Genomic DNA, 13,900 nt, shown 5'->3' with positions numbered 1-13,900 from the left:
AGAGACTGTGGATTAGCTGTACCTGCCCGGTGGTCCTTGAATGGAAAATAGTGTAGAACACTCAAGGGGGAGACCCAGACCCATACCCTCGAACATATAACGTCTCTATTCTGGGTCAGTTCAGTTTGTGTTAATTAGTAGTTATGGTTGCATATAACATGGTTATGAATGCTTATAAAATCCTATAGTCACTTCGCTCTATGATGGAACCAATAGAAAAACAAGAGCTTTTGCAGTTACACTTCAGCTCAACATATTGATCATTACATTTAGAACGGGTCTTTACTGTATGTTTGTCTTTGTTATAGGTCCCCTGAGCAGTGATTGTATGTTATATCAACCATATTGGAAAGGACTCTTCAGTTCATTTTAGAGACGAGCCTCACAGACAGGTGGGGGAGATTTATACCGTTAATAAGCCATTGTATCGATTTGCCAGCACTTTCATCTGGACTGAGGGACCAACTACAGCCAACCCAGAAACATGATGGACACCCTTGTGTGTATGTTGTGTGTGTGTCTATCTTTCCTCAGTTTTTTATTTGAATGACATTCATTGTGGGGGAATATTTTGTGTTCTTGTGTTTCCCTCATGGAAAATTACAATCAACAATCAGATGCTTTCGCAATCACCACCACACTAGTAAAACAGCACACGTCACACAAAAGCATTTGAGACGGCAATCATCCCCACAATCATCCCACAGCCACACACACAGACTGACAGACAAACAAAATAGCATACACTCAAGCAAACACATTAATGCACAAACAGAAAGGGGTGTACTGTCTGGGAAGACCCTCAGCATTGATCAGCCCCCTGCATTTAATTAATTGTTCCAACTGATTCTAATCACCGCTAGTCATCAATAGGAACCTTTCCTGTTCAACTCTATTAATGGCTTCCACTGTTCCCACAGGAAACTCCAGAGAGATTCCACACATAAAGCTAAAACCTCACATGAGAGTGATAGAGGGGGAGATGCAGAGAAAGAAATGCCAAAAAGGAGAGAGGTGGAATGAGAGAGAGTGCAGCCGACTGATAGCCTATGCTCATATTCCCCATCAAGGGTGAACCTTGTTTTGTATGTGCAGCGCTGAGACTGCCTCAGGGTCTGAAGAGTCCTCTAGAGGGCCACCATCTCTCTCAAACGGCCTCTTCATCACTAGATTCCTGTTTTTGCTGTTGCTGTTATTTTCAGGGCAATCACACTGTACGATGATTAAAACATTTGCATATGCTTGACACTGCATGACTATTGAGTGTTACATTGACACAAGTGTTCACGTCACAGAACTCATTGCTCCTCTGTTCGATGATAGCACACGAAGAGTTTCATTCAAAAACGTTATATATCCATTTTCATAAATGTTGGTAAATTAGCTTTTATTGTTTAAAGAAATTATGAAAAATATTGGTGTGTTTTTTCATTATCTCATCATGGCATGGGGTTGTTCAATGGCAGACATGTATTTGTTTGAAATTTTGATGGTTTAATATCAGAGACAAATAATCATGTTTTTTTTTGCTAAATGCTATATGTTTATCTGCTTCACTTCCAGATAAATAGTTCTGCTAGGTACCTCAATGCATTACAGTAATAGGAGATCTGTATGTAAAACATTTACATTTTAAATTTGAGTCATTTAGCAGATGCTCTTTTCCAGAGCGACATACAGTAAGTGCATTCATCCTAAGATTGCTAGGTGAGACAACCCCATATCACAGTTAAATATATATGATACGAACATTCCATTTCAGCTAAACAATGAATATGCACTGAGTGTACAAAACATTGTGAACACCTGCTCTTTCCATGACATAGAATGACCAGGTGAATCCAGGTGAAAGCTATGATCCCCTATTAATTTTACTTGTTAAATCCATTTCAATCAGTGCAGATGAAGGGGAGGAGACAGGTTAAAGACCTTGAGACAGTTGAGACATGGATTGTGTATGTGTGCCATTCAGAGGGTGAATGGCTTAAGTGCCTTTGAATGGGGTATGGTAGTAGGTGCCAGGTGTACCGGTTTGTCATGAACTGCAATGCTGCTGGGTTTTTCCACGCTCAACAGTTTCCTGTATCTATCAACAATGGCCACCACTCAAAGGACATCCAGACAACTTGATGCAACTGTAGGAAGCATTGGCGTCAACATGGGCCAGCATCCCTGTGGAATGCTTTTAACACCTTGTGCATGACCCGATGAATTAAGGCTGTTCTAAGTATAGAGTTTTGCAAAAAATCACATTTTCATAAACATCTAAAATCTATGAATAAAAAAATCTGAGAACAGTAATATCTTACACACACATGAAGGTACCGATAAGCAATAATTTCTGATGAAACATTGGTGGATATAATGTTTTGGAAATAAACTCTTAACTTGCTCCTTCGTAAATATCAGAATACAGAACACCAATTAAACCTGTTGTTTTTTGCGTTCTACTCATTTTGCCATCGGGCAGAGGGACATTTTTGCAGCTTTAAAGCTAATTTCCTGCAATTCTACACATTTTGCCATGCATTATGCCATGTTAATGATATGAGTGAGAGTGTCTAACAAAATCAATGCGGGCCCCCTTTTGGCCCGGGCCCATGGACACGTTCGGCCATGATTAAACTTTAGATAACTAGCTAGATTAACTTACCAATCTAAAAATTGCTAGCTGACATGGCTAAATGAGTGACTGTCAGTGACTGACAAAACAAGAAAAAAGCTGCTGATGCACAGCAAAATGTTGAACTTGCACCTTGTATATTCTGCTATTTTAACTCTCAACAGTAAGCGGAGACCACGACTGAGTTCCCAGCGGCCCGGGGGCCCTAAGCGACCGCTTATGTCGCTTATTCCTGGAGCCGGCCCTACGTGTGTGTGTGTGTGTTACATTGAGTTCGAGAGAGTGTGTGTATTTGTGTCCTTGAAAGGATCTGTTTGTGTTGTGTGGGTATTGTGCTCTCTAGTAAGGATTAATTAAGCCCTCCCTTGGTCAGACCTGTCAAACAGCGAGCAAACAACAGCTGGGGGAGAGATGGATGCACAACAATAAGACACAAAGTGATGACCTAACCCATTTCAGTGAAGGACTCAAAGGACAGTGATGCACCTCTCCCACAGTGCAGCAACCCAACACACTAGTGTTAGGCTGCATCTAGTCTCCGATTTGCCATTGGCCTTCATGGGAATGGCTGAGGAAGAAGATTTGCCTCAGGCACTGCACTTCAATGGAATCTCCCATGATTCATCCATTTCAGTTTAATTTTACACAAGTATTTGATGTGATTTGATCCTGATCTCCTACGCACACTCAGCTGAGTAGTAAAAGTTAACATCACACAAATGGTTGAGTTTCCTTAATTATATACTAGTTATTTGCTCCCAATCCTTTAATTATTGGCTCCCAATCCTTCCTGTGTTTTAGACCTGTCGGTAAATGTTACAATATCCACCTCACTCTCCCTGCCATTGCTCGGTATTAACCTCTGAGGGAGTAGAGAGTTAATTGAGCCTAATTGAGGGAAGGTGTGAGTCATTCAGCAGTGTGTCAATTAGCCTCACAGAGAGACATGGCTATAACGGAGTATGACATTAGCACATAGCAACATGACCAGTTCCAGGGACAGGGCACAAATGAGTCAAATGTCAGGGGAACCCTAGGAGTCAAATCACCTGTCCCTGTTCTTTCAGACAGTGAATATTGTTTTATTGACTAAATGACTCCAAACACACTGTCTCACAGCTGAAAATGAATGTTGTCTTGCCTTAAAGGCCCAGTGCATTTCCTGTGTTTTATTTATATTTCCACACTATGTGGTTGGAATAACACTGTGAAACTGTAGGGGTGCGTACTGGGGGCAGAGAAGTCAGGCGCAGGAGAGCAAAAACTGATTTACAACGGCGCAGTTTAATAAACAAAACCACCGTAAACAGAACACTAACTCAATGGGTAAACAAAACATGTTACACACCAGCATAACGTGCACAAGCACTACAATAAACAATTCCAGACAAGGACATAGGGGGAACAGAGGGTTAAATACACAACATGTAATGATGGAATTGAAACCAGGTGTTTGGGAAGACAAGACAAAACAAATGGAAAATGAAAGGTGGATCGGCGATGGCTAGAAGACCGGCCCAAACAAGGAGAGGGACCAACTTCGGCGGAAGTCGTGACAGTACCCCCCACTTGACGCGCGGCTCCAACAGTGCGCTGACACCGGCCTCGGGGACTACCCGGAGGGCGAGGCGCAGGGCGATCTGGACGAAGATGGTGGAACTCCTGCAGCATTGAAGGGTCCAACACGTCCTTGACCGGCACCGAGCACCTTTCCTCCGGACCGTACCCTTCCCACTCCACGAGATACTGAAGGACCCTCGCCCATGCCTCGAATCCAGTATGGAGCGAACAGAGTACGCCGGGGTCCCCTCGATGTCCAGAGGGGGCGGAGGAACCTCCCGCACCTCAGACTCCTGGAGCGGACCAGCCACCATCGGCCTGAGGAGAGACACATGGAACGAGGGGTTAATACGGTAATCTGGGGGAAGCTGTAACCTATAACAAACCTCATTCACTCCTCAGGACTTTAAATGGCCCGACAAACTGCGGACCCAGCTTCCGGCAGGGCAGGCGGAGGGGCAGCTTCCGGGTCGAGAGCCAGGTGCGAACACCAGGGCCTCACTGTGGTGACAGTCTGCGCTCTCTTTTTGGCGCAGTACGGCCCGCTGAAGGTGAACACGGGCAGCTTCCCATGTCTCCTCCGCGAGCCTGAACCAGTCGTCCACCGCAGGATCCTCGGCCTCGGGAAGATTGGTATGAAAATCCACTGACAGGTGCGACCAAGGCCGTTGTGGAACGGGTAAGGGGTGTAGCTTCCCTCTGGGCAGGTGCCTAGGAGCATTACACTGGGCGCACACCGAGCAGGAGGAAACATAAACCCTCACGTCCTTAGCCAAGGTAGGCAACCAGTACCTCCCGCTCAATCAGCGCACTGTCCGACCGATCCCAGGATGACTAGAGGAGGGTGACGTGTGGGCCCAATAGATCAACCGGTCATGAAGAGTAGACAGGTCGCACAGATGCCCAGCGGGACACTGGACGGGAGCGGGCTCTGTATGTAACGCCTGCTCAATGTCTGCGTCCAGCTCCCACACTACCGGCGCCACCAGGCAGGAGGCGGGGAGTATGGTAGTGGGATCCATGGGCCACTCCTCTGTGTCATACAGCCGGGACAATGCGTCTGCCTTCACGTTCTGGGAGCCTGGTCTATAGGAAAGGGTGAACACAAAATGGGTGAAAAACATGGCCCACCTTGCCTGGTGAGGGTTCAGTCTCCTCGCTGCCTGGATGTACTCCGGATTGCGGTGGTCAGTCCAGATGAGAAAAGGGTGTTTAGCCCCCTCAAGCCAATGTCGCCATGCCTTCATGGCCTTGACGACAGCCAACAGCTCCCGGTCCCCCACGTCATAGTTTCACTCCGCCGGGATGAGCTTCTTTGAGAAGAAGTCACAGGGGTGGAGCTTTGATGGCGTACCCGAGCGTTGAGAGAGCACAGCTCCTTTCTCAGCCTTGGACACGTCCACCTCCACTATGAACGCCAAAGAGGGATCCGGATGGGCCAGCACGGGAGCCGAGGTAAACAGAGCCCTCAGGTGACTAAAAGCCCTGTCCGCCTCAGCCGACCACCGCAAACGTACCGGCCCCCCTTCAGCAGTGAGGTAATGGGAGCCGCCACCTGACCAAAACCCCGGATAAACCTCCGGTAGTAGTTGGCAAACCCTAGCTGCACCTCCTTTACTGTGGTGGGAGTCGGCCAATTACACACAGCTGAAATGCGGTCACTCTCCATCTCCACCGCTGAGGTAGGAATGCGATACCCAAGGAAGGAAACGGACTGCTGGAAGAACAGGCATTTCTCAGCCTTGACGTACAGGTCATGCTCCAACAGGTGACCAAGCACCCTGCACACCAGGGACACATGCTCGGCGCGTGTAGCAGAGTATATCCGAATGTCATCAATATACACCACTACACCCTGCCCATGCAGGTCCCTGAAAATCTTGTCTACAAAGGCTTGGAAGACTGATGGCGCATTCATCAACCCGTACGTCATGACGAGGTACTCATAATGCCCCGAGGTGGTACTGAAAGCCGTCTTCCACTCGTCTCCCTCCCGGAAATGCACCAGGTTGTAAGCTCTCCTGCGATCTAGTTTGGTGAAGAAGCGCACCCCGTGCATTGACTCAATCGCTCATATATGAGCGGTAGCGAGTAACTATACCTCACCGTGATCTGGTTCAGACCCTGATAGTCAATACACGGGCGCAGACCCTATACTTCTTCTTCACAAAAAGAAACTCAAGGAGGCGGGTGAAGTGGAGGACCGAATGTACCCCTGACACAGGGATTCGGAGACATGTTTCCATAGCCTCCGTCTCCGCTTGCGACAGGGGATACACGTGACTCCTGGGAAGTGCAGCGTCTACCAGGAGATTTCTCGCACAATCGCCCCGTCGATGGGGTGGTAATTGAGTCAAATATGCCAAATCGGCATATTCAGGGGGAATGCGCACAGTGGAGACCTGGTCTGGACTTTCCTCCGTAGTAGCACCAAAGGAAACCCCTAAACACCTCCCCGAGCACTCCTGCGACCACCCCGTGAGAGCCCTCTGCGGCCAAGAAACAGTGGGGTCATGACAAGCTAACCAGGGTAGGCCTAGCACCACGGAAAATGCAGGAGAGTCAATAAGGAAGAGACTAATTCTCTCCTTTAGTTCCGACCGGCAGTCTGACCTCTACAGCCACAGATGGTGCACGAGCTGGAACCCCCTCCGGTCTCCCTGCGCACCGATCCTCCCAGCTCTATGAGTATCGGAGAGGGGGTGCGGGGGATGGAACCAACAGACCCCGATCTGAACATCCGCGGGTAGCCAGCAGGTTATCCAGCCGGATGGACAGGTCCACCAGCTTGTCGAACGTGAGGGTGGTGTCTCTGCAGGCCAACTCCCGACGGACGTCCTCGCGCAGACTGCAGCGATAATGGTCGATCAGGGCCCTGTTGTTCCATCCCGCTCCGGCAGCCAGGGTCCGAAACTCCAGGGCGAACTCCGGAAGCGGCGGGTACTCCTCAAACTGGTCCAACGCCACATCTCCCTCTCTCCACACGGCGTTGGCCCACTCCAGGGCTTTCCCGTTAAAGCACGAGACGAGGGCGGACACCCTCTCACGGCCTGAAGGAGCTGGGTGGACGGTTGCCAGGTATAATTCCAGCTGCAACAGGAACCCCTGGCAGTTTGCAGCTGTCCCATTGTATTCCTGGGGAAGGGAGAGACAAATCCCACTGGGTCCAGGAGAAAGAGGGGCGCGTAGTGGAATTGTTTTAAGGTTATACCAAGGGTCATTTAGCTATTTAGAATTTTAAGATCGTTTGAAGTATCCCAAAAATATATTAACATTTTTTTTGATGAACAAATATTTTGGGCCATACAGCTATTAGCCCAGACAAACACATTGAAAAACAGATTCACTATGTGGAACAACCAACCCATAGTCCCCCAAAATAATCTATAAGAAGTTTGTTCTGAAGTGTCTGTCCTATATCTGAGAGACATAAGAAAGATCAGAAAACATTTGTTATTTTTATATATATTTTTTTATACATGTATTTAATCACTTATTTTTGGTAGTGGAGACTCATATCTCCCTCACTAGCTTTAAGCACCAGCTGTCAGAGCAGCTCACAGATCACTGCACCTGTACATAGCCCATCTGTAAATAGCCCATCCAAGTACCTCATCCCCATACTGTATTTATTTGTTCATCTTGCTCCTTTGCACCCCAGTATCTCTACTTGCACATTCATCTTCTGCACATCTACCATTCCAGTGTTTAATTGCTATATTGTAATTACTTCACCACCATGGCGTATTTATTGCCTTTACCTCCCTTATCCTACCTCATTTGCACATGCTGTATATAGACTTTCTCTACTGTATTATTGACTGTATGTTTGTTTATTCCATGTGTAACTCTGTGTTGTTGTATGTGTTGAACTGCTTTCCTTTATCTTGACCAGATCGCAGTTGCAAATGAGAACTTGTTCTCAAACAGCCTAGCTGGTTAAATAAAGGTGAAATAAAATAAATAAAAAACTAAACAATCTCCTGCTGAGGGCTGGGACTAAAAACAAGCAAAAGATAACTCATGTAAAATACACTGTGTCTGTAAAATGTATATGTAAGTATTGTTGTCCATTGTTCACTGCAATTAGGGGAGGTGTGGTAGGGTTACAGGAAAATAATAAATAAGGAAAATATCTTAAAAACATATATATATTTAAAATTACATATATATTTACAAAAAATATATATCTGGGACTGGAAATGATGGAGACAATTACATTGATAGAAGCCACAATCTATCTGTAAAATTAAAGCTGATCTGTGAGGCATGTGTCCGTCCTAGAGCAAAATAACAGACATGTAAGTGTTTATGAGAGTCTCACCTTTTCCACAGAGGGGTCATATTAGTGGGTAGCCCAAACTGTTTGAGCGCTACTGTCAGGAGTTGACAGGTTTGTCTGTACAGCCAGTCCCAAGACACTTGTGGGGAGTCTCATCTTTCCATAGAGGGGTCCTAACTGTTCAGGTGCTACAGACAATGTCTTATGATAAGAACGATTTTTGGGAAGTCTCATGGTCTGACAAACACCAGTCTAGCCCTGTCACCTTTCATCTCAGATGAGGAAGTGCGACATCGGAGGATGCGGTGGATTGAGACAGATATCGCTAGTTTAAACAGACAGATTGTTATGGTGATTTTTTTATTATGCTAATTAAATTTCCGCAGGGGCAGTGACATCGACTCTAGTTTTTTAAAATGTTTGTCTAGTCAGCCATGTAAACTTCCATTGGTAACATAACCACCTCTGTTGCCAAGTCTCCATGACAATATATTTTATGTACAACATTAACTAGGGGTGAGTCAGTCCAGACAGGGAAGAACTAAGTCTAGATATGATCCAGTTGATTGACGGTCATAAAACTTCCTTCCAGGAATTTGACACTGTGATGCTGTCATCATGAGTCTGTTAAACTGTATATATTGACTTAGGTTTGTTATCCTTGCCCAATCAATGACAGAACACTTCTCTCTTCAACAAAGGTCATATTCTCAGTTTATGCCAGGCTGGAACCTACGCATCTGTCGATGACTAAATGGTTTATTGTCTTACATCCAACGGTATAAAAGGGTTTAAAATGTCAAATGAAAACAAAACTGGAATAAGGAAGTAAAGGACATGGTGCCATCTTGTGGTGTAAAATGGTGGTAGACAAACCTCTTCTGTTTAGAATCAGATAATGGACATGTTAAGAGGTTAAAGAGCTCTTGGCACAAGTCCTAAACAAGCACTAGTGTCTGCTTGAGCTCTGGCGAGATTTTTCATCTATCTCATCAAAGCCTAATTTATTTCATATGAGGGACATAACAGTCTAATGAACTATGTGACTGAAATGTTACTGACTCAAAAATATGACAGTCTCCGTGGTCCATGTCCCAGGACACTACATACACTACATGATCAAAAGCATGTGAACACCTGCTCGTCTAACATCTCATTCCAAAATCATGGGCAAAAATATGGAGTTGGTTCCCCCTTTGCTGCTATAACAGCCTACACTCTTCTGGGAAGGCTTTCCACTAGATGCTGGAACATTGTGTTATTGACTCTACGTTTGTTTATCCCATGTGTAACTCTGTGTTGTTGTTTTTGTCGCACTGCTTTGCTTTATCTTGGCCAGGTTGTAGTTGTAAATGAGAACATGTTCTCAACTGTCCTACCTGGTTAAATAAAGGTGAAATACAGTGCCTTGCGAAAGTATTCGGCCCCCTTGAACTTTGGGACCTTTGCCACATTTCAGGCTTCAAACATAAAGATATAAAACTGTATTTTTTTGTGAAGAATCAACAACAAGTGGGACACAATCATTAAGTGGAACGACATTTATTGTATATTTCAAACTTTTTTAACAAATCAAAAACTGAAAAATTGGGCGTGCAAAATTATTCAGCCCCTTTACTTTCAGTGCAGCAAACTCTCTCCAGAAGTTCAGTGAGGATCTCTGAATGATCCAATGTTGACCTAAATGACTAATGATGATAAATACAATCCACCTGTGTGTAATCAAGTCTCCGTATAAATGCACCTGCACTGTGATAGTCTGAGAGGTCCGTTAAAAGCGCAGAGAGCATCATGAAGAACAAGGAACACACCAGGCAGGTCCGAGATACTGTTGTGAAGAAGTTTAAAGCCGGATTTGCCACAAGCCACCTGGGAGACACACCAAACATGTGGAAGAAGGTGCTCTGGTCAGATGAAACCAAAATTAAACTTTTTGGCAACAATGCAAAATGTTATGTTTGGCGTAAAAGCAACACAGCTCATCACCCTGAACACACCATCCCCACTGTCAAACATGGTGGTGGCAGCATCATGGTTTGGGCCTGCTTTTCTTCAGCAGGGACAGGGAAGATGGTTAAAATTGATGGGAAGAAGGATGGAGCCAAATACAGGACCATTCTGGAAGAAAACCTGATGGAGTCTGCAAAAGACCTGAGACTGGGACGGAGATTTGTCTTCCAACAAGACAATGATCCAAAACATAAAGCAAAATCTACAATGGAATGGTTCAAAAATAAACATATCCAGGTGTTAGAATGGCCAAGTCAAAGTCCAGACCTGAATCCAATCGAGAATCTGTGGAAAGAACTGAAAACTGCTGTTCACAAATGCTCTCCATCCAACCTCACTGAGCTCGAGCTGTTTTGCAAGGAGGAATGGGAAAAAAATTCGGTCTCTCGATGTGCTAAACTGATAGAGACATACCCCAAGCGACTTACAGCTGTAATCGCAGCAAAAGGTGGCGCTACAAAGTATTAACTTAAGGGGGCTGAATAATTTTGCACGCCCAATTTTTCAGTTTTTGATTTGTTAAAAAAGTTTGAAATATCCAATAAATGTCGTTCCACGTCATGATTGTGTCCCACTTGTTGTTGATTCTTCACAAAAAAATACAGTTTTATATCTTTATGTTTGAAGCCTGAAATGTGGCAAAAGGTCGCAAAGTTCAAGGGGGCCGAATACTTTCGCAAGGCACTGTATATATATTTAAAAAAAATTGCTGCAGGGACTTGCTTCCATTCAGCCACAAGAGCATTAGTGAGGTCAGGCACTGATGTTGGGCAATTAGGCCTGGCTCGCAGTCAGAGTTCCAATTGATCCCAAAGGGGTTCGTTGGGGTTGAGGTCAGGGCTCTGCGTAGGGCAATCAAGTTCTTCCACACCGATTTTGACAAATCATTTCTGTATGGACCTTGCTTTGTCCACGGGGGCATTGTCATGCTGAAACAGGAAAGTGCCTTCTCCAAACTGTTGCCACAAAGTTGGAAGCACAGAATCATCTAGAATGTATGACATAACGTTAAGATTTCCCTTCTCTGGAACTAAGGAAAAATAGCCCCAGACCATTATTCCTCCTCCACCAAACTTTACAGTTGGCACTATGCCTTCGGGCAGGTAGAGTTCTCCTGGCATCCTCCAAACCCAGATTTATCTGTCTTACTGCCAGATGTTGAAGCGCGATTTATTACTCCAAAGAACGCTTTTCCACTGCTTCAGAGTTCAGTGTCGGTGAGCTTTACACCACTCCAGCCGACGCTTGGCATTGCCCATGGTGATCTTAGGCTTGTTTGTGGCTGCTCGGCCATGGAAACCAATTTCATGAAGCCCCCGACGAACAGTTCTTGTGCTAAAATTGCTTCAAGAGGCAGATTGGAATTCAATAGTGAGTGATGCAACCGAGGACGGATGATTTGTACGCACTATGCGCTTCAGCACTCCCGTTCTGTGAGCTTGTGTGGCCTAACACTTCAGGGCTGAGCCGTTTTTGCTCTTAGACGTTTCCACTTCACAATGACAGCACTTACAGTTGATTGGGGGAGCTCTAGCGGGACAGAAATTTGACAAACTGACCTGTTGAAAGTCACTAAGCTCTTCAGTAAGGCCATTCTACTGCCAATGTTTGTCTATGGAGATTGCATGGCGGTGTGCTCGATTTTATACACCTGTCAGCAACGGGTGTGGCTGAAATAGCCAAATTTGAAGGGGTCTCCACATAAATGTATATTTATAGTGTAAGAAGAGACTATAGGCAATACATAGTGTGAATCATTGATTAACCTATTTCAGACTACGTCATCCACACATGACAACAGGAAAACTGAGCTTTAAATGAATTTAGATTTGACAGAGACTATATCAAAATGGACCATGCTATTATGCTCTGAGGAGGTTGAGATAGTCAACACCAGAACAAAACATGTAGCCTATAGACACAAACATACGTCACAGTTTATAATGATTGCTTTTGGAAGGAAATACAATTTCCTCTAAATGCTCAAGGGAATGGAAAAAGGTTTGTAAAATTGATGAGCATTTGATGTGTCATTCTCAAGGATAATGTGTTGCTATTTTACCTGGATAGAATATGGCACAATATAAAATTAGGTTTATTTTTGACACCTGCTACACTGGGGATCAACTGAACACTGCTGCCATAGCAACAACACCATGAGCACTCTAAACCCCCTGACTGCAGCTGTGTGTATGTGTGCCTGCGTGAGTGTGAGAGAGAAGAACTCATTAAACAATCATCCCACTCAGCCCCTCAGTGGGATAGATGGTTGTTGTGGATGTTTTGCTGTTGCGCTTTCTTTCATAACCTCAGTGAAACACAGGCAGTAGGACTCGGAGGCTGTGTTCTTTAATGATACCCTGACTGCCACGTGCTGTGCTGCACATGGTGGAGGTGAGGAGACCGTGCTGCAGGTGGGAGAGAATCTGACAGGTGATCATAGAGAGAGAACAGGGACATGCGGGGCCGGTTACCTCATCCAGCTGGGACTGCATGTGGTGAAACGGACTGGGGATATGGACAACCGTAAAAGAACATTGTATGTATTCACTCCCTCAATTGAGTGAATTACAGAAGAAAAAAATGGGATTCTGCCCAAAAACAAATATGGGTTGTTGTTGAATTGCTTAGGCATTTGCATCTCTCTCTTTTGCAACCCTGAAAAACATTTTAAAACGTAAAATAGTTACACATCATACATGTTTTCGTTAATATTGAACTGTTGATGATAAAACATAATGCAAGTCCATTATCGTGCAAAACTTGGTGTTTATGCATAGTTTAAAGTTCTGAAGGTAAGCAAATTGGCTTGTTCACGTAGATATCTATTATCTTGAATGCTACAATGTAAACAAGAATATTTAATATATTGTAGATCAATAAAAACAAAGAAGGCTATTAAACTACTTTTTAATCTTTTTACAAATGTATGTGTCTCTAGGTGTTATGTCACTGGTGTTAATGAGTAAATGTCTTGTAATGGGTTAATGACCTTAGATTTGAGCATCTGTGGCCTCCATTCAAGAAAATGAAATCCTAAATGACCTATAATTTCATCATTGGTGTTACTTACACCTATTACTGGTGGCCCAATGTTATCATAATTGTAAAAATAAAATAAAAAGCTTAAAATTAAGCTGCCATATTAGTTGACTTAGTATGGGAAGATGTACCCAAATACATTTAAATATATATATATAGTACCAGTCAAAAGTTTGTACACACCTACTCATTCAAGGGATTTTCTTTATTTTTACTATTCTCTACATTGTAGAGTAATAGTGAAGACATCAAAACTATGAATTAACACATATGGAATCCCGTAGTAAGCAAAAAGTGTTAAACAAATCAAAATATATTTTATATTTTTCAAGGTGGCCACCCTTCGCCTTGATGACAGCTCTGCACAATCTTGGCATTCTCTC

The sequence above is a fragment of the Oncorhynchus kisutch genome, linkage group LG2 (assembly GCF_002021735.2).
Source record: "Oncorhynchus kisutch isolate 150728-3 linkage group LG2, Okis_V2, whole genome shotgun sequence".
Taxonomy (NCBI): domain Eukaryota; kingdom Metazoa; phylum Chordata; class Actinopteri; order Salmoniformes; family Salmonidae; genus Oncorhynchus; species Oncorhynchus kisutch.
The sequence above is the reverse complement of the archived record's forward strand: the minus strand, read 5'-3'. Positions refer to the sequence as shown.